The sequence below is a fragment of the Psammomys obesus genome, unplaced genomic scaffold (genome assembly GCF_907164565.1).
Source record: "Psammomys obesus unplaced genomic scaffold, mPsaObe1.curated_primary_1811, whole genome shotgun sequence".
In the NCBI taxonomy this organism is placed as follows: Eukaryota; Metazoa; Chordata; class Mammalia; order Rodentia; family Muridae; genus Psammomys; species Psammomys obesus.
This window is the reverse complement of record NW_026591598.1, coordinates 3,676,522-3,698,718: the sequence shown is the minus strand read 5'-3', so window position 1 is coordinate 3,698,718 and position 22,197 is coordinate 3,676,522.

Sequence of the window (22,197 nt, the reverse complement as noted above, 5' to 3'; positions counted from 1 at the left end):
GCTGAGTTTCTTATAGTAATTAAAGAATTACATCCTTTAATCCACTCAATCCCTTAAAGTCAGGCACTACATGCTTCCTATTTATTATTATTATTGATTTTTGAGACAATGTCTCTCTGCATAGCCTTGGCTATCCTGGACTCCCTTTGTAGACCAAGCTGGCCTCGAACTCACAGAGATCTGCCTGCCTCTGCCTCCCAGAGGTGCTGGGATTACAGGCATGTCCCACCACGCTCAGCTTCATGCACCTCGTTTTATAAATAAAGTAAAAGTAGGACTCAGGAAGTTTAGAGTCTCCCAGCCGGTACGTGATAGAAGTAGAACTCAAACCTGGATCTGTAGGTTTTCACTCTTAGTGCCTCACCGAAGAAAAAGGATCCGAAATAGCAGTGCATCTCTTTTCTTCAGACCAGCAGCCTACAGATCCTCAAGTGGAAGCTGGCACGGATAGGCTTAATGTGCACAGCTCAGGGGCAGCCTGTGATGAGGGAGGCTGGAGGGGGGGCATGCTTTCTTTGCTGTCACCTAAGGGAAGCAGAGGAGTTGGCCTGTGGGCTCTTCTGTATTACACAGGACATTCTCTCTGCCCTCATTATGCAAGCGGGTGCAGTTTATGAGTTGTGGGTGTGCTGGGTGTTGATGAAGAGGATGTGTGCCTGCCTGGGCAGGTGGTGGGTATGCCAGAAGTCACCCTTAGCAGGTCCATGCTGTGCGTAGCTCAAGGCCCGTGGAAGACCCATTAAAATCCCAGTCTGGGGCTAGGGATGTAGTTAATTTGGTAGTGTGTTAGCCCAGCATGCATGCAATCCTAAGATTGATCCCTGCCACCATGTAAACTGGGTTACTGTGGCATGGTCCTTTGATCCTGACACTTGGGAGATAGAGGCAGGAGGATCAGAAGTTCAGGGTTATCCTTTGCTACATAGTGAGTTCAAAGGCCAGTGTGTGCTGGTGGTGGGGCAGCAAAGGGGACTTTGCAGGAAATTTGGGCAAGGACGAGCCTTTGGGGCTTTAGTTGATAATCTTCCATTGGCCAGTACTTCCCTGGGTCTCCCCGTGTGTCAGTAACTTTTTTCTTATGTTCCCCACATCCTAAAGAATCTCAAGAAGAAACTAAAATTTGTCATGAGTCCTTTCTTGGGTCAGCATGAGATGTGGAGCCGCTGTGCCTTGGAGGGGGTGGCTGGAGTGTTTCTTATAATTTTGAGAATTTCCTCGCCCTCTCTGGCCTGTTTGCTTCTCTGCAGAGGTGGGTGTGATCTCATGGGTCTTTGAGATCCCCTCACATCTGTTTTTCTGCAGCCTCTTCAGCTGGGAGCCTGTCAGCCTGCAGGCGCGGGCGCTGACCATGGTGCTGAAGACAGTCCGTCTCCACAGGGGCTCAGAGGGAGGAAGGTGAGCCAGGCACTGGACTCAGGACTTGGGACAGAGCTAAGTTACTTTCACTGTGCACCACATCTATTCTTGTTTACATGCAGTGATCACAGCTTGCCTTGGAGGAGGGTATCAGGGGAAACTGAGTTTCAGGAGTAGTGGGTCTAATGCCTTCCAGGAAGCTGAAGGCTTCCCTTGAGTTTGGGTTCCTGGTACAGTCTCAGGACAATTAAGGGCAGCAGAGAAAACAGTGGCATGCAGAAAATGGCTGATAAAACTGTGAGGGAATGTCTGTTGACAGTGATTCGGAGCCTGCGGCCAGAGATGAATGATTGAAACACCAGGCTTGTTAAAGCAAGAGCACGTTTGATTTTTCTCCCCTGCACTGCATGCGATTTAGCTGGAGGGAAGTTAGCAATCAGCTAATTGACATTGAATTAACCATGAAACTCAGCCCGTGCCTTCTCTGTGAAGCGCTCTCCAGTAAGACTTTATCAAGGCTTTGAATTATTGATTATTACTTATAGCTCTGATGGGGTGATTTCCTTTTATTTGTTTTCACGTTGGGTGTCCTTCATAAGTGTCCCTGAGAGAGGGAGGCATCAGACACAAAGCTTGTTACCTCAGAGCAATGGGGAGAAGGCCTTCTCCACGGGGGACAGATCTGGACAGTCTATCCTACCCCTGACAAATAAACCTGTGTCTATAAACTGTAGAGTTGTGGGTTTTTTTTTTTTGTTTTGTTTTTTTGTTTTTTTGTTTTTCTGTCCTGGTAGAAGCCTAGCACACTGAAACTAGGAGGGGCTCTGAGGGTCTGATCTGTCCCAATACCAGGCTCAGATCTGAATAGGGATGTGCTCCCTACACCCACCATTTAGACCCCACCTGTAAGGACTCCTATCCCAGGTCTGTTTTCACTCCTCTTCCATGTTTGTTTCCACTCCTTCTGATACTTGAATTTTTGTACAACATCCAGCTCAAATGATGTTCTGGGCTGTTTTCATATTCTTGGGACAAGAACTGGAATTGTTTCTTTCACTCTCACTGGCCTGGCTCTGCTCCTTGGAGCCCCAAACAATGATGTATGTCTTTTGCCCACTCACAGCCCTTCAAAGAGCTGAAGTCTCTTGTCTCCAGACAAAACATCTTTTCAATTTTTCCTCAGAAGATTCAACTTTTGAGTTCTTTCCCAAACTTGATCTCTTTTCATGGGAATCCGGGTTATCCGGACACTTCTGAAAATACAGCACCTTGAACTGGGCATGTCGCTTCAGGTACAGCCTGAGAGTGACATGGCAATAGCACCATCTCCTTTTTTAAAGTGAACATTAGAGGGGCCGTTGAGATAGCTCAGCAGTGAATGTGCTTGCCATCAAGACTGATAACCCGAGTTCAATCCCTGGGATCCATGTGGTGAAAGGAGAAAACTGACTCCTGTAAGTTGTGTGTATGTGCACACACAGGAAATATATGTAATATAATTTAAAAACAAATAGAGCTGGGCAGTGGTGGTGCGGGAAGCAGATGTAGGTGGATCTTTATGAGTTTGAAGCCAGCCTGTTCTATAGAGTTCCAGGACACCCCCAGCAACACAGTGAAGCCCTGTCTCAAAAAAGCCAAACAAGCCAGGAGGTGGTAGCACACATCTTTAATCCCAGCACTTGGGGGGGAGCAGAGGCGGGAGGCTTCTCAGTGAGTTCGAGGCCAGCCCCCTCTACAGATCTAGTTCCAGGACCGCCAGGGCTACACAAAGAAATCCTGTCCCGAACCAAACTAAACCAAACCAAACCAGACAAACAAACAAACAAAGAAACAAAATCAAAACCAAATTGAATATTAGAGTCTGATTTGAGCTCATCCTTGACCACATAGCAAGTCTGAGGCCAGCCTGAGGTATCTGAAACCCTATCTCAAGAAGAAAAAAGAAAAAGAAAGAAAGAAAAGAAAAAGACACTTAACAATAATAAAAGAATGTGAATATTAGGGCAGAAAGTGGTGACTCATGCCTTTAGTCCTAGCACTTAGGAGGCAGAGACAGGTGGAATTCTGTGAGTTTGAGGCCAGCCTGGTCTACATAGTGAGTCGTAGGCAGCCAAGGCTAGACAGTGAGACCCTGTCTCAAAAACAAACAAACAACAAGAAGAACTGATTAGGACTTGCTTGGTAAACAGCTTCATTTTCCTGTCAGCTGATGCCTGTTACGTTCTAGCGCTTCATGATTTCCTTCCTTCCTCTTAGTAGCCAGGGCCACATAATTCATCTGGCCAGTGGCCTGTGGCCTGATGTGATAGATGACCCTCTGGAGTGAGACATTAGGACTGGCCTTCCAACTCAGTTTCCTTGCCCTGGTGGCCCAGAAACTATATGTTCCACATGCCTTCAGTGTCTGACCCAAGCAGCCTGGGTCCCACGTCACCCCTGGAAATAAAGCTGTCCTGAGGAGTGGCTGGACCCATGGTGGTCTTGAGCAAAAATCAGTGTTAGGTGTGAGGTCACAGAAGCAGTTGCTGTACTGGTTACCACTTGGGTAGCTCAGCCTCACCAGACCTGACTAACAAGTCAGCCGGCTGCTGCTCGCTGGATCAGGCTTCCCATCTGTTTCATCACCCGTGCAGCACTTGTCCCTGCCCTGTCCCCACCACATTCTGCAGCAATCCTTATTTACCAACTTCGAGGTTAGCGGCTGCGCAGTGCTCCTTACAGGTCTCCCAGGACCTGCTTTCTCACCTTGGCAGAATGAGGGTTAGAAAAAGGAAGTTCTGGGCATCCAGGTGCAGGTGGGTAGCACCCCCTCAGGGCTTTGTTTGGAATGAGGCAGTGTGGATTTGAATCTCAAGTTCTGGGTAAGATCCTCTGCAAGCTTGAGGATCCAAGTTCAAATCCCTAGCACCCATGTGAAAATCTGGGAATGGCTTTGTGTATTTGTAATCCCCTGCATTGGTGGGGTAGAAAGCAGATCTCAGGAGCTCACTGGCCAACTAGTTATTAGTTACTAGTTCAGTAAGAGACCCTGACTCCAGACAGTAAATGGAAAACGATAGAGGAAGACTTTAATGCCCTGCTTTGGCCTCTGCATGTGCATGTGTGTTTTAAACACACACACATACACACACACACACACACACACACACACACACACACACACACACACTGTGTGTGTGTGTTTAAAAGACTCATTACTGACCTGTTGGGTGTGCTTGTGCTTGGATAGCTATGTAGACTTTGAATTCCTTTCAAATAGAGATAAGCACCCCAGTGTCTCAGGAGCTGAGAATATAATAGTGTGTTTTATAGCATCTTATTAAACGCATTAAAAAAGTGTGTGACGTGTTGCATTGTAACTAAATGCCAGGTGTCACCTTTACCATCACTACCATCACTGTCACTGGGTTCAGGCGATGTTGGTGCCGAAGCCATCTGGGTGGGAGCAGAGAAGGGAGGTATCTTGGAAAGGTCCCTGCCTGAGGCAGCCACAGGTGGCACTGCACAGGTACAGATCGACTAGGCCCATATCCTGGGCCTGGCCTTGCGGGACTGTCACCCGGCAGAAGAACCCGGACCTTTCTCCTGCCTCGCTGGATGTCACAAAGCAGATACCTGGCTGGGCGTGCAAGCTCATCATCACATCTGGCTGGTTCCATCACTCTGGCTGCTTGTGCTTGGAACTCGGGCAGGGTAACGGCATAGTCAGGGGCCATGTCCCTGTGGACCGGTGTTCAGTGTGTAGAAATGGGGAGGTGCTGAACGGGTGCCACGTTAGAAGCGGACCGCACACGGACAGATGCCATCTTAAAAATTAGAAGAACCTCTGTGCACCCTGTGAAGTCCCCTACCCTGAGAAATGTCACTGTCACAAACACAGGTTTGGAAGCTAATGTCTCTGTGGAAGAAGAGATTCAGCTTGCCTTTTCAAAAGAAGTATTTTGAAAGATTTGTTTTATTTAGTATGTTTGAGTGTTTGCCTGTATGTGTGTATGCATCGTGTGTATGCCTCGTTCCCACAGAGGCCAGAACAGGGAATCAGATCCTCTGGAACTGGAGTTGTGAGCACCGTGTGGGTGCTGGGAAATGAACCTGGGTCCTCTGTGAGGACAGCCAGTGTCCTAAACCACTGAGCCCCAGTTTGGATTTTTGAGCATTGAACTCATAGGTGCTAGAGTCCCAGAACTCACAAGGAGAAACCTCTTGTTCCCCTTTGACAGATGAGGATACGGAGTCTTAGGCAGTGTATGAGCTGGGGACCTGCGGCTAGGCATTCCCGGATGCAGAGCATCCCTCTTCCCAGCACACCCCTTTCTTCCCAAGACTCGTCCCGGGGCCCAATCTTTCACTTCTGCACCATGGCAAATGTACCCTTTCTGTCTCCCCAACACACGGGTCTTCTTCCTCTTCTTCTTCCTCCTGAAAATGGGAATAATAAAAGCACCCACTTCCTGGGACCATGGTGAGCATTCAGCCAACAGTGCCAAGGTTCAGCACACTACCTGGCAGAGCAGGCATCAAGCGGTTCTGAGTGTTGGTCACTCAGTGGGTCGGGCACCGTGCTAACTGTGGCGCTCGGTGCTTTGGAATCCGCATCTGCTCAGTATTCAAGGCAATCCTCGAGAACAGTGTGGGCATCCCCCTTTTCACTTGGGGGAAATTGAGGCTTCCGTGACACCACCTGCAGAGCCTGAGTTCACACTCAGTCTAAGGGTCTGAGGCCTGGTTTTTAATGAAGAAAACATTTCAACTCTTCATTTACTCTGCATGTTTACGTGTGTGTGCGCGCTTGTCCACACGAGTGGGCGCATGTACGTGCATGTTCACGAGGAGGCCTGGAAGTTTCTGTCTGGTGTCTCTCTTGATCACTGTCCACTTATATATAGAGGTAGGCTCCATTATTGATTGTTGAGTTCACCGGTTCCAGCTAGTCTTGATCCCAGCTCGCCTCAAGGATCCCTGTCTCTGTCCCCTGAGTTAGGCTGGCGCATCTGCTCTGCTTGTATGTGAGTTACGGGAGCGTTTGAACTCTGGTCCTCATGCTTGCATGCTTGTACAGCCATCACTTTATTTACTGAGCCATCTCCCCAGCTTGGGAGGGGTGTCTGAATTTTTATCTTCTGACTCTGGAAGCCATTGACTAATCATAGTACTATAATAAGAACTTCCACATATCACATGGTTCTTCCGTGCCAGCTCTAGCTCCCCTTCCTGTCTTGATAATACATCTGTACACGCATTTCTCTCTGTGTCTGGGTTTTGAAAACTGTCCTCTGTGAAGCAGGTCCTGTTTGTTAGTTGAATTTTTGACTCTTGAGACTGGTAGAGATTAGATTACTTCCTCAAAATCACACAGCCAAGAAACTGCAGGGAGAGACCTAAGCCCTGCATTAGAACCCAGCTGCAGCTGGGTGGGGTGGCGTGCACCTGTGATCCCAGCACTCAGGGAGGCAGAGGCAGGAGGATCGCTGTGAGCTCAAGGCCAGCCTGGTCTACGAAGGAGTCCAGAACAGCCAGGGCTACACAGAGAAAACCGTGTCTCGAGAAAACCGTGTCTCGAAAAAACAAAAACCAAACCAGACAGACAAACAAGAACCCAGCTGTGTGCGTGTGTGCTCGAGTACAGGTTAGACCAAACATATACTAGAAGCAAAAGAATTCAGGACATTTTCAGAGGCTGGAATACATAAAGGTACACGTGGCCAAGAGTAACACCAGGGAAGGTGTGTGAATAGCTGGCTTTCTAATGGCCCCAGGTGATTTGAGCAGGTCACAGCCAGTTTGGTTCAGCTCAATCCAGACTTGGGCAGATCTGTATGTTGGAGCTGGTTTCAACAGATTTGCTTTGGCTGAAGCCGGCTTGACTCAATTAGATCTGGTTGCTGCCAGTTGGCACCAGTCCGAACTGGACCGAACCACTTTAAATACTACCAGTCTCTTTCTGGTTGACTCGCTTTCCAGTCTTAGTGTTGGGACTCTGGGTTGAAATCCTCTTGGACTTGTCTGGCTTGTGTGGCTTTGCTTGGGACACCCGTGGGCTAGGGAGTATAAGTAGATAAGTGACTGCAGGATCTGGGCTTCTGGTCTCTGTCAGCTGGAGGACCTCAGCTGGCCAGCCCTAACTTGGTTGATTACCAGACCATCACCTGCCCACTTTCCATTCCTGCTGCCCGCTCCCACCCCCCGCCCCTGTACAGTTCCCCTGCACACTCTTCCCCTGCTCTTCCTGTTTGAGCTAGAGCATTCCTCTCTTTCTCTTTGAAGGAACAGGAATGAGCTGTCCCCTGTGACAGCGGCGGTGCTTGTCAGGGATGGCCCGGCTGATGGGTGGGTGGTGTCGCCTGGGATGGGTGACCTGTGTTTATTGCTCACATTGTTCCTAGACCCTGAAACAGATGTGACGTGCGCTACTACCCTGGTGACTCAACGAAGCATTGATGCGTGTGGGGGCCGGGGGAGGGGAGTGGGCACAAAGGGCAGGCTCGGGCTAATGGGATGCCACGTTGCATTACCGTCCTGCAGGAACCAGGCTCCCTCAGACAATAACAAGGGCGAGCGAATGGAGCCCAAACAGGTAGACTCCAGCTGTGGGGTGCTGTGGCCAGCTGGGGCTGGGTTTGGGATGAAGACGTGGGACTAATCAGACTAGGATCTGACAGAAATCCAGCTCCATGATGCTTGGAGGCTGACAGGCACCAGCCACCTCCTCCTTTTTGTGGGTGTCATGCACAGTACTGGAGATACTGGCTAGAGGGACAGGGCCACCTCACTGGGCCTTCTCACCTTACAGCTGGAAGACACATGTCTTTGGATCACGTGTTGTCCAGATCTTTGGAAGGTTTGGCAGCTGGGGCACAGGATCTTCCTTACAGATTGAGAGAGGGTGGGGAGAGGAGCAAGGGTCCTCTTTCTTATAATTTTATATTTTTTTATATCATTTTAATCTTATAATTTTCCTCTGGCGTCAATGGCCAAATGTTTCAGAGGGGATTGGTGCAGGCCTGGTCTAAACCCCAATCCCCTGCTTTCCCTGCTGCCTCTGCCGACAATTAAGGAGACCATGCAGGGCTCTGCCTCCTTGGGTGGGGTCATGGAAATCCACAAGGGGTCATCTTCTTGGCCTGCATCATGGTCTGCTTTGTTAGAAAGCTTAAGGTTGATTCCGGCTGTGTTCTCATTGCTGACAGTGCCCAGGGAGGACCAACCATCTGTGAGCTGACTGTATTCAGGGCCTACCTGTGCCTGTGGGGCGACCGTGCCCAGGAACAACTGTTCCAAGAGACCCTCCGGGAACTTGCCATGTTGGGGGCCATCTGAACTGATGGCTAACTTGCCTACTGGAGCCATACCTGAGTGCCAGCTGCACTGAGTGTACCTCTGTCTATGGTCTAATGATACCCACGATGTCTGTCTAGAGGCCTGATGTGCCCAGGGATTGATATGCATGGAGAAACCTGTGCTTAGAGATTAGTTGTAGGAACCAGGCTTTCCCAGATATCAGTTAGGGTTAAAGGACAGCCTGGATCTGGCAAACCAGCCGAGACCAAGGACTGGTCCTACCTAGTCAGCCATGTACAGAGACCAGGGTGTGTGTAGGGCCTCTTCCACCTGGATGTGAAGTCACGGGTTTCCAGCTAAGTGTCACTGTGCCTGGGGTGGGGACCTTCAGCAGCAGCTCTTGTTCTGGGGTGGTGGGCGGAAGACATCTGTGCTCAGCAGCAACAGGCTCAGGCCCCATGCCCATCTGGAGCCTGGGGAGCTCAGGGAGAAAGAACATGAAGTGCTGTTGAACTGTATGTCAGTGTGTTCCTGGTCTTTTCTGCCCATCACGACACTCCCTCTCCAGGATAACCCCACGAGGCGGGAGTTGTCACCCCTGTTGACCGGTGAAAAACAGATTCACGGATAACAGTTTTTTCTGAATCTGGAACCCTGTGTTCATTTAGTCACCACTTAATTTTTTGTGTGTATGCACGTATGCACATGTGTGCATGGATATGATCCTCTGTTTATTTGTTCATCATTTGCTTTATGTGTGTGTGGACATGTGTGCATGTATATGACCCTGCATTCATATAGTCACCATTTATTTACTTATTTATTCAGTGTGTGTGTGTGTGTGTGTGTGTGTGTGTGTGTGTGTGTGTGTGTGTGGATATGGAGGCCAGAGGATGACCTTCCGTTTTATTCCTTAGGCTCTGTCCAACTTATTTTTTTTTTAAGATTTATTTTATTTATTTATACATATGAGCATCAGATCCCATGGTTGTGAGCCACCATGTAGTTGCTGGGAATTGAACTCAGGACTTCCAGAAGAGCAGCCTTAACCGCTCTTAACCATTGAGCCATCTCTCCAGGCCCCTCCGATCCCATCCATCTTATTTTTTGAGACAAAGTCTTTCACGGGATCCGGGGCTCACAGATTAGGCTGACTAGAGAACCCCAGGACCCTACTGCTTCTGCCTGGCCTTCCCAGGGCTGGATTCACCCGCTGCCGCCTGGGTGCTGGGGATTGAACCCGGGTCCTTAAGCTTGGAGCAGCAAGCACTTTACTGAGCCGTTTCGCCAATCCTCCTGTTTCTGTTTTGTTTTGTGTGTGGCCCAGGCTGGCCTGGGATTTATGATCCTGCTGCTTCAGTCTCCAGAGTACTGGGATTACAAGCAGGAGCTGCCACACCCTGCCCCTGACTTCAGGACTTTTCATCAAGATGACTGCGTGATTATGTGGGGCCTCTCTGAGTTTCGAAGAAGGGAAACCTGGACATAGGTCAGAAACCAGGCTTGCAGTTCGAATTTGGCAAGCTCAACCTGTTTGTGCCAGCGTCCCTGACTCCCCAGTGAGAAGGGCACTTGGCAGGCTTCCTAGGAAGGGCTTCCTGCGGGCTGCATTCCTGCTCGCTGTCCTGGAGGCTGAAGGGAGCCTCACAAGCCCCCCTTTCAGAGTATTCAACAAGGCCCCTTCAGAGTCTGGGCTCGGCTGTACAAACACGCACATCTGGGCTGCCGTCGGGAGCAGGGCAGCGGAACTCCCCCACAGCTGGCCCTCTGTTCCTGACCTTCAGGACAAAGGGAGGCTTTGGCCATGTGGGAGCTCCCAGGAACTTGGGGGCTCTGCGGGGTACAGCAGGGAACAACTTTCTCCTGCTGCCGCCTGGAACTCTGCCTCTGACAGTGCTTCCTGCTGGGGGCATGCCCTTCCCCCCTGGAGGGCTGGCACCCATCAGGACTAGGGAAGACAGAACAAAGGCTTCAGGCAGATAGGAACCAAGAAGGGGCAAAGAAGAACTGAGCAGCCAGTCTGCTCTAGGCCCAGTCCTCCTGGAGTTTGTAATTTTGTGGGCTAGAAAGGTACAGATCCGTCACAAAAACAATAGCAAACAGGAGTTGTCTCTTACACAGTGTTCTTCAGCTTCTGGTGCTAGCTTGGGTGCCCCACACACTTCATCTTCATGGAAACTCTAGCCGAGTGCTGCTATCTTATAAATTTGGTACTTGAAGCACAGAGAAGTGAGGTGACTTGCTGCAGGTCACCCAGCAAGTAGGCAGCAGGGCCAGGATTTGAACATGGGTGGAATACTCTCTTAGCAGTAACTCACCTTCACAAACTACCACAGGGGAAGTACCGGGATGATCCGGAGGTAGGGGGAGGAGAATAGGGTCTGAGCTGCCTATGACGTGTAGAGGCTGTCATGATGGTTTAGGTGGGAACCAGCAGCCGGCTGGCTGGACCCAGAGCAGAGGCAGAGGGCATGAGCGGGAGGGCAAGCTGAGGAGAGACTCTGGGTGCGGCATGGCAGTCACTGGTGGCTGGGCAGGTGTGGGAGTGAGGGTCACGGTGGAGCTGAGGGCTCCACCCGGAGCTTGGGGAACAAGCCAGCCAGCTTCACCGGCTGCTGTCTTTGCCTGCCTGCCAGGCCTTCCGTGGGCTTTTCTGCTTCTTCAGGAGGATGGGAGGTCTCTGGGGCATGTTTGGGCCCACTGGCATTGCTGTGCTCTAGCTGCTGGGCACATCCTCAAGGGCTGGTTGGGAGAAGGTGTGTGTGCTCATTGGAAGCCTAGAGCTGGGCCACAGACTTGAATCCAGATTCCTTGGATGATGTGGAGGCTCTCAGCCTTAACTTCTGACATAATGCCTTAGGAAACAACTCCTTACCTCCTGAGGACTGTAAAAGATGGTGGGTAGGGCAGAGAAAGAAGTAGGGGCTAGGGGTCTCTGTGATGGTTTAGCTGGCCTGTTCAGCCTGTTAGGGGAGGTTGGCAGGGGCAGATGAAGGAGGTCTGGACACTGGGCTCCAGGATGTGGTATAATGGTGGGCTGCCTTCTTTATTTTGGGCCTTGGTTACCTGACCAGAGGCATACCCCTCCTCCATGGCTGGATAGTTAGGGTGCTCTTGCCGGGTAGTGGGGAGAACAGTACTGCATACTTAGCTCCAGGGTTCAGGATGGTCCCCAGTAGCATCTTGTTCACACCAAGCTCATCCATCCTTTCAACCCCACTTAGAAAGTGCCAGACCCTACCTGGCTGTGTGACTCAGTGGTGGAATGCTTTCCCGGCATGTTTTATCCCACAACCCTCGGGCCGAGACACGGAACAGCACAGAGCACCAGGCAGACCCTGACCTTTGGCCTCTGACATGGTGGTGGCTCAAGGATGGCAAAGTCCTAGCTTCTCAAAGCACACTGTGACAGACTGTGACACAAACAGAAACAACAACAACAGAATGTAGAAACAACAGAATGGCCTACGGGGGCATAAAGAAATAAATGCCAGAATCAAATTCCTCATGTCAAAGAGACACTGCAGTAGGGCTTCTTCAGATGGTCTGGGGAGGTCTGGTCTGATAGTGTGCCACATGAGCCCAGGGCTGGCTGATGAGTTGCCATCTTGAGACGCTTATGGAAGAGCTGGCCAGCCAGCGTGGCAGGAGGCTCTGGAAAGTGGGAGAGAAGCCAGGGCGTACGGGCCTTTGCAGGCATTTTTTTAGGGCATGTAAACTTTCTTTTTAACTTTCATGCCATTTATCTGAGACGGTTTCAGTATATTGAGCTGGTTTCGAACTCCTGAGCCCAAGTGGCCGTCCTGCTGGGCTGGCAGGTGTGTGACACCTGGCCCCGCCAGCGTGAACTATATTGCAAGAGCCCTGGGAAGCCTTCGGGAGGTTTGAGCCTGGGCAGAATCAGTCTGATTCACTGCTGTGCTGGAAGGGATCAAAAGGAGGGGAAGGTTCCAACTCATGGCTACCTTTGGATCCAGTTACACCCCAGCCCTGGCAGAAGGCTCACTCCTCTCTCTATCCCTGACTCTCCCAGGCCAGGGGTCCTAGTTGCTTCAGGGTCATAGAGAGTATCTAGGATCTAGGAGCAGAGGATTGGCTGGAAGCCACAAGCAGGGGCTGGAGAGCAGTGCCAGCGGGCACGGGCACGGCTGCCCTGCCTGCTTCCACCCCCTACGCAGTCCAGAGCCCTACCCCCACCCACATGGGGCTTTTGAATTAAAAAGTCTTAACTTTTTCTTTTAAATGGCAGCTCTGTGTACTGTACATGGTAATTAATACATTAGCATTTATGCAAAATACCATCACAGCCAGGCTGGTATGTCAGCTGCCTTCCTGAGCTGCAAAAATGTGAGCGCCCCGAGGTACCTCAGACAGGCCCCCGCCCCCAGCAGACAGATTCATTTGACCCACGTCATTCACCACCATGTCTCGGGAGTATGGGTGCATGCGGTGCATCTGTGCATACCAGCCAGTGTGCGTGCTGCTTCTGTGTGGCTCTGGGGGCATGCATGTGTCCTTGTGTGAATACACATGTGTGCCTGTGTTTATATGAGTGCATGCATGTAGCATGTGAGGTGTCTTTCTGTGACTGCCTGTGCCTGTGTGGTGGTCTGGACATGTGTGCATAGGACTCTGGTTTTGTTTAGGTATGTCTCTAATTGTGTGTGTGTGTGTTTTACATCTCAGTATGTTCATGTACATATTTGTGAGTTTGTGTATTTGGTGCTGGATATATGCATATTCATGCATGTCTATATCTGGGCTTTCATGTTTCCTATTTGTACATGTGTCTGTATGCAGTGCTATATGTATACAGGTATATATGACATCTCACATGCAAACACCTCTGAGGTCATTGAGCATGTCTGTGGGCACTGACATTTGTGTTTGTGTGTGCACAGATACAAATTTGTGTCTTTGTGTCTGATGTATATGTTTGTATACATTAATGAGTATTCCTATGTATGTCTAAAAATTGTGTGAGTGTGTGTGTGTGTGTGTGTGTGTGTGTGTGTGTGTGTGTGTGTGTAACTCCCTAGAGTCATCCTAAAGAGGAATGGGACATCCTGGAGATGGTAACATCTGAATTCAAGCCCTGGCCCCGCATCTTGCTAGCTTGTGACCTTGGGAAAGTCAGTCCCCTCCCTGAGCCTGGGAGACAGAAGACTGATGAACCACCACTCTAACAATGACACATGCCCACCAGCCACCACGCTGCTTCCGTGGATGTTCACATCACCGTGGGAGAGGGGCACCAAGAGACAGGCAGTGGCAACCTGGTCATCTCAGAGACGGTCCAGGCCAGCCCATGCTGTGCGGTAGAGAAGGTGGGAGAGGGTGGGGCTAGAGGCTGTTTCTTTAGCATCTTGGAGAGTGGACAGTTCAGCAGACAGAGACCATCCCTTGGGAGTTTAGAGTTGGACACCCCCCCTCCCACACTTACCCCATTCAGAGTGGCTGCAGAGAAAGAGGAGGGGCAGGGGTGGCTGGAGAGGACGACTCAAGGCTGTGGATCCTGAGGGCAATGGGGAGCTACTGAGCCCTTCCTTACGTTTATGAGCAAGGACAAGGAGGGACACAGTGGCCAGAGAGATGACTCCTGCTGAATGTGCTGGAAGACAGCAAGGCCACTGCCAGTGTAGGGGGAGCGTGTGAGCTGTGCATTGAGGTATTGTGGAGGGGAGCTGGAGAAATGGTTAAGAGTACCGGCTGTTCTTCCAGTGGACCCAGGTTCAATTCCCAGCAACCACATAGCAGCTCACAACTGTCTGCAACTCCAGTTCCAGAGGATCTGACACCCTCACACAGACATACATGCAGGCAAAACACCAATGCACATGAGATTAAAATAAATTTTTAAAAAAGGAATAAATGGAGGGGATGGAGACGGAAAGCCAATAGCGGTACTCAGTTGTGGCTCCATCAATGGGACATGGGTGAGGATGCTCACTGGGGCAGTGGACACAGAGGAGGAAAGATGAGAATGCAGAAGGGGTCTCCAGTAGGGGCAGGGGCGTGATGCAAGTTAGGCATCTTCAGTTTGAGATAACTGTGAAACGCAGTCTGATCATTCACCTCTCCATCCCCCATGTGTCAGGCATTGAGAGACCAGGAGGAACAAGACAGAAGATTGCCATAGGCAGAGGTAAAATCGGGTGCAAAGCCCAGAGGCAAAACATGGTGGAACCTGGAAGGAATTATGAAAGGCTCTGGAAGGTGGGAGCTTGCAGGAAAAGGGAGGGAGCCAAGGCTCCACCATGCAAGGTCTGTAGTGGGTTGGGGAGGACAACAGGACAGTAGGGGGACAGGGTTGGATGCGTTTGCTTGTAGGAAACCTGTTCTTATTCATCTCCAGTTGAGGGCTCCCTGGTCTTCTGAGCTGAGAAATCAGGCTGCCATTGGTGCTGATCTGTGCGGTCGGCCACACATGTGTGGATGAGGGCGAAAGCTGGTCCCTGACACTATGTCTCAGTCCTCAGGGAGCTTGCTGAGTTGTGAGGAAGCAGGCAGGCACTGAAACAGGCCCTGAAGTTCAGGGGATGCCTCAACAGAGGCCTACCTGTGTCGGGTTCTAAGAAAATATTTGCTGAGTGACCTAGTGATTGAATGGAGACCCCCTTCCACTGTGGCTGGAGGACTGTCTGACGCGCCTGTGGTAAGGGGGTTAGAGAGACTCAAAGCTCGGCCCTACAGCATGACAAGGCCTAGACCAGGTGAAGGAAGGTAATAGGCTAAGGTGTGGGGTAGGGCAGCATTGGGGGCTGGGCTGGTAACACTGAAGTCAGCAGAGATGCTGCAGCGGTGTGCAGAGTGAGGTGTGGGAAGGTTTAGGAGACTGGCAGGTCCGATCACAAAGGACTTGAGTGTCAGGGGAAGATGTGTAGATTTCCCCCTGTCCCTCGGGGAGTACAGAGCCACAGAACTCCAGGTTTGTATTTTATAGACCCCTGCATCCTAGACCCAGAAGGAGGAAGGGCTGGCCTAAAGGCAACAGAGGTGGAATCATTGCCATTTAATTTGTAGCCCAGGCTGGCCTTGAACTTCCTATGTAGCTGGGGCTGGCGTCTACCTCCTGGTACCTGGCTGTTTACTGTTTTCCGAAGCTTGGATCTGTAAGCCGGCACTGAGCAGGTAGCTGCAATCTGACCACTGCTCTGCTTCCTGCCTTTATCTCACCCTGGTCAAGTCACTTGGCCATGAATGAAGGACATCAAGTTGTTCTTAGGTAAGAAGCCAGAGTTTGCAGGAGGAACATGGGGGTGGGGGTGGGCTCTTTGTTTCACCTCCTGGGATGCAGGGTCCCCTCAGGGCACTGAAGGGCTGCTGCTAAGGGAAGGCAGCTTTCCTTCTTCCCCCTCCTGCACTGGGCAAGTGGGAGGAGGGTGAGGACAAGGACGAGGAGGAGCTCATGTATTTTCATGTGGCAGCCTCGACACTCAGCCACAGTCCCAGCTCACAGGGGCCCGGAGGCCGCTCTGGGGTGGGCCAACCCTTCTCGAAAGCAGACGCTCTGCTATTGTTCAAAATGGAATTGGTCCCAGGAAGCTTGGAGCCTCCGAAAATCGCTATGAATTTTGCAAAACAGCTCCGAGGCGATAAAGCATGTCAGAAGACTCAAATGTGGAAAACCCTATCTAGAAACTCCACTCTGGACAGGCATGGCTCCTGGAGGAGAGACAGGGGCAGAGAATCTGGTCCTAAGTGCCTTTCTCTGCGGCCTGGGAGAGTACCCAGCTATTCCAGAAACCAGCTATTCCAGAAACCAGAGTCAAGCCCCTAAGCCTCCCCAGCCCCCTTCAGTCTGATGGGTCTGATGCCCTTGCCTTTGGGTCTCTCACAGAGCACTTCCTGTCCTTCCCCCATGCACCTATAATTCTTTTGAAAGCAGCTTTATCATTTTGTATTTTTTTAAAAAGATACATATGTTCATTGCAAAAAGAAAAAAAAAATCAGACAATATGGAAAAGTTCAAAGAAAAAAAAAAGTAAAAACCACCTCGGATTCTACCAGCCAGAGACAACCACATAACATTTTGGTGAACGTCCCTCCAGACTCCTCTCTGTGCATAAATATACACAAATAGATTCTACGTCTGCAGTTCTACCCCTAGCGACATCAGATGACACATGCTGTTCTGTCACCTGTTCCCCCCCGACACACACACACTCAGCAATATGTCCTGGACATCCTTCATGTCAGTTCCTGTCGATCCACCTCACCGATTTCATGCCTGCCTTGTGTGCCTGGATAGCCTGGACCATGTATCTGCTTCACTTACCTTCTCCTGTCTCCAGGTCCCCAGCTGATGGATTCCGACGACGATAGAGATAGAAATATGTCCAATTGTTTTGCGCATAAGCAGGCCTGCAGTGAGCATCTGCGGGCTTGCCTTTGCATATTCCTTTTGTACTGTAGATGTTGTTCAAGCATGATCCATAGCCTAAGGGATAGCCCCAGACCAAGGGCTGGACATACAAACAGTATACAGAAAGAACAGACTTGTTCAGTCTTTGCCCTTATGGCATTTGAGATGTGGTGGTGAAGCTGGGAGATGGTGGCGCACGCCTTTGATACTGGCATTAGGAAGGCAGAGTCAGACAGATCTCTATGAGTTCGAGGCCAGCCTGGTCTACAGAGTGAGTTCTGGAACAGCCAGGGCTATACAGAGAAACCTTGTCTTAGAAAAAAAAAAAAAAGTAGTGTCAAGACAGGGAATGCAGCGATTTTTTTTTTTTTAAAGTAAGCATATGTATTAAGTAGTCATACGAATATTTATCCAATTAGCACTGAACCAACTAGCACTGAACCAAGGAAAAGCCTGTAGTTAGGAAGCAAGGAGAGAACAAAACTAGAGAGGTCACTTGTCTTGCAGTCAGGGAAGGCCTCTTAGGGCAGGTGATAGATGATAAGGAGGCTCAGGCTATATCTCGGTGGCAGAGGGTTCATCTAGCACGTGTGAGCGCCTGGGTTTGATTCCTGGCATCACCAAAGGAGAAAGAAGGCAAAGGAGCTCGGTGTTCCCATGACAAAACACGGGATTTCCTAAAACTGGAAATCGCTGGGTCAGAGGCTAACAGGCCTGGAATTTTGTTACGGATTGTAAATTGCACTCCGGGACGGTGCCCGGGATTTACAGTGCCATAAAGAGTGTGCTCGCAGGCTACCCGTGAAGGCTCGTTCAGCTTGCTAGCACTGAGCAGGCCACGAGCACACGCAGGAAGTGGGCCGGCCGGCCCAACTCATCTCTGTTTTAATTTATCTTTGCCAATCTAATTGGTGAAAAATGATATTTCATCTTTGTTTTTAGCCAATGTGTCTTTTTTATTTCCCCCCCTTTTGGACTCCACAGGAAATTGAGCTCTCAGGAAGGAGAGGTGTGTTGGAAATGAACCATCTTTCTTGAACTACCCTTTGTCAGAAAAACTTCCTATATCCTTTGAGGAGGGAGGAAATGCCAGGAGTCCCCAGCCTGCACAGGGTTCCATCCCCAGAGTAGGGGCCCCCACCCCCCACCCCAGGTCTGAGAGAGGACTCTGAGTCCCAAATGGCTGTGGGTTACCCAGGGCAGGCGCCAATCAGAGTTGACAGAGGTGGATGGAAAGTGGGGGTCGATGGGGGAAGATGGGGACCTGTGTAGGCCAGCAGGCATTGTCCCTGTGGGGTGGCTAGGCAGGGGGTTGGGGTACTCAGGAGGCTGAATCCACATGCCATTAGGAGTGCTTAGAGATCCCAGGTGCTCCTGGATGATATTAATGCAGCTATATGAATATTAATAGCATAGCCATTAATATTAATGACAACAATAAACAAGTGTGAGGATTATTTTTAAAGAGGACTGCTACTCCAGCTGTTGCCTCCCTTCATTAGGAAGCCTCTGAGGTCCCGGCCTTTCTCTTCTCAGACCTCTAACAGACGCCGTGGCGTGCTCTCGACCTCTGCCCGAGCAGAGCTGAACCCAACAGACATTTCCAGCACTCTGGGTTGAAAGGGGATTGAGACAGGAAACCCCAAGTTTCCTTCCAAGGAGTTCTTGGCGGTGTGTGAGGGCAGGCAGGGGAGCAGAAAGGTTTGTGTGTGGGTGGTGACTCCACTCTGGCCCTCTCAGGAGCAAGGCTGAGTCCTCTGATTAGTGCGGTCTGGGGTGTGCCAGGGGCCCGTCCCTTGGAAGGTGGTTGGAGGAATCACCCTGTTAAAGCGGCCATGAATTATAGAAAGGAAGGGGGGGGGAAGGCCCAGAATATCATATGTGTAAATAAAGTGGAGTGGCGGCCAGACATAAAAGCCAGCTGCCGAACTCTCGCACCCACGGCGCCCCTTTGCCCACAGACCCACCTCCTGCCAAGTACCACAGCGAGTCACTTACAACCTCCTCCTTCAAAGGATTTGTTAATAAGTCAATGACGGAACATCTAAAGGGGAAAAATATTTCTCTTTATAGTTGGAGATAATTGTCCCAGGAAAAAAAACAACAAAAAAACAAACCTTTAATTACAACTCACATGGAGAAAGCTTGATTTGTGGGCAAAGCCCGAATGCTGAGGAGCTGGGTGTAAAATATTTGTAATATTTAGGGAACCTAGAGTTTTACATAAAAGTAAACAGCATTGCCTGAAGGCACAATTTCCAGCAACACAATAAAATGTGCACTGAATTTATGGCGGCCATCCATTAGCTCTTACCAAGGCAACGTCGCCCCTATCTGTCGTCCATCATTATAATAGAGGGTTAATGCACCGAATTTACATAAAAAAGTCATATTGTCTGCATGAATTATTTACACTCGAAGCTGTTTTTACAGCTTGGTTTCAAGCTGGATTCTGGGAGAGATTCTGCCAGTAAATTACTCTGTGGAGACCCTGGGTCTATAACCATGCACGGAGCTGGCAATGAAAAGAAAGGAAAATGGGCAGGCCCTGGCGGGTCGTTGGTGCCGCCGCCTCTCAGGTGGGGGCTGGAGGCACCAGCGGAGGCCGTAGGAAGCTGTGGGACCCTAAGGCAGATGGGGTTCAGCCTCTGAGCCCAGTGTCTTCATGGTCACTGTCCAGCTGCCGGGATGCTGGAGGCGTGCCAGCGTTCTCGGAAGCGTGGGGCTTTTCCTGAGGCGAACGAGGGGTCCTTGTGGCTGGCGTCGAAGGTCTTTTAGGGACCAGGGTGCTGGAGAGGAAAGAAACCACTACATTTGTTGGAGTTGGGCCTGTATCAGCAGTGTAAGGCCTCTTCCGCCACCGTGCAGACGGGATGATGGCAGCCTGGAGGGTACTTACACAAGAGTCAGGAAGTGGGCTGTGTTGGGAACCCTACAGGCTGGGGGTGGAGGAGTGTGAGTTCAGCCTGAGCCACACAGCAACACTGGGTGGGACAGCTTGGACTGGTTGGGGAAGGCATCTTTGGAAGGACAGACTGCTTGCCATCTCAGCCTTCCTGGTTTCTAGGCTCTTTAGTTAGAAGCTGTTTGAACACTTTGTCTGAGGCGGGTGGACTGTGGGGACCTGGACCCTCAAGTCCTCTTTACCTGGGGTTTTCAGTATTGTGACTGGCTTGTGTTTTTGCAGACTGCGAGGTTACGGAATCCTGGTTGTGGAGGGAAAGACCTGGGCATTTGTTTGTTACTTGGTCGGTTTGTTTTGTTTTCTGAGATAGGGTTTCACTATGTAGCCCTTGGCTGGCCTGGAACTCACTATGGAGACCAGGCTAGCCTCTGCCTCTGGAGTGTTGGGATTAAATGTGTGTGCCACCACGTATGGCAAGACCTGGACTTTTAGTCCCATGTCACCTGGATAGCCACAGGGAAGTTTTGGGAACTCAGTTTCCTCATCTGTGAACTGGAATTTTACTCACTCACTCAATTAATCAGAGAAAAAGTCTCACCAGGTAGCCCTGTCTGACTTGGAACTTGCTATGTAGATCCAGCTCACAGAGATCTGCTTTTGAAGCGCTGGGGAATCTCAGCACTCCTGTAGCCAGCCTTCCTCAGTGGAAGGATGGCCGAGCATCTCTAGTGGGGTGAAACGCACTGTGAGGCTTGGGGTATGGCATAAACTAGGTCCCAGGAGGCAACGAGCTCTACAGGGGGAAATGTTGAGATCAGGGAAGGCAGAGGCACCCGAAAAGAGTATAAGATGGATAGATGGAGAGATGAAGTCAGACAGTCTCACAAGAGGTAGCAGAATCCTAGGAACTGAGAGTTAGGATAAGGACAAGGAGCACATGGCACACAAGCAAAGATTGAAGCAAAGGGGAGGGGAGAAGAGAGGAGAGAGAGGAGAGGGGATCCTCCTTGGGAGGAAGGAGACTCACGCTGCCTGGGGTTCCGCTGCTTGGGGCTCTGGGACCACAACATCTGGACAGAGAAGATGTTGGGCCAGCCTGCCCTGGCACCTGTGCAACCCACAGCCTGGACCAGCTCCCTTCGTCCAGTCTGAAAAGTGTGGGACTTCTGTCTGGCCTCTTTTTGCTTTTCTGAGCCGGAGGTTAGAGTCCTGCTCCCAACTCCCCAGCACCTGGGTTGGGAATATGCTTGTTGGAGCTGTCAGTGCATTTAGGGCTCCCGCTCCTGGAGCAGCCACAGTGGGTCCCAGGGGCCTGGAGACAACAAATGACTCCCTGCTGATGGGCCCGCTGCCTCCTGCCTGCCAGCCTGTGCTGCCACTCTGCTATGCACAGGCAGGTAATCATGCAAGGCCAGGGAACCTCTCCCCACCCGCCCGTGGGGGTGTGATTTAAACCTGAACTCGGCTTCACTTCCTCTCATCCCCTGGGAGGCAAGATTTATATGATAAATTTCTCTGACTCGCTGGAAGCCTGCATACACACACACATACACACCACACCACACCATACCATACATTTTTACACCCACACGCACATATTATACACACACACATATACAAATATACAGACACACACACGCACACACGCACACACGTGCACACACACACACACACACACACACACATACATACACACACACATGCACGAACCCATATATACAAAGGTACATGCTCACATGTTGCGGATTTCCCACTGATGCCGGCTTGTGTGTGAATACTTAGGTACAAATGTGCCCACTCATTTCCAATCCACACGCATGCCAATTTTACACGTGATGTATGTATATGCAGCAGCAGCTCCTGGCCACAGGCTAAGGAAGGAGGGAAGATGAGTGGGATGGGAGGGGACAAGGGACAAGGGACAATGCAATTGTTAGAGACCCTCCAACTTTCACAGGCCTCGTTGCGGGAAGGCACGGGGCTCAGTCTCTTGGCTGAGCTTGAATGGGTGTTTCTTTGTGTAAGTGTCTCAGCTTCTTTCTGTGACTGCTGTATTTCTGTGTTTGTCTGTGTCTGGTTGTACCTGTGTCACAGCATGTGGGTGGAGGTGAGAAGATCATTTGTGATCACTGTTTGAGTCCCCGGGATGGAACTCAGTTTGTCAGCCTTGGCGACACACACCTTCACCCATTCGGCCATCTTGTAAGTCCTGCATTTCTTCTTTGAAATGAATTTTTTATTTTTACATCTATCTATCTATCTATCTATCTATCTATCTATCTATCTATCTATC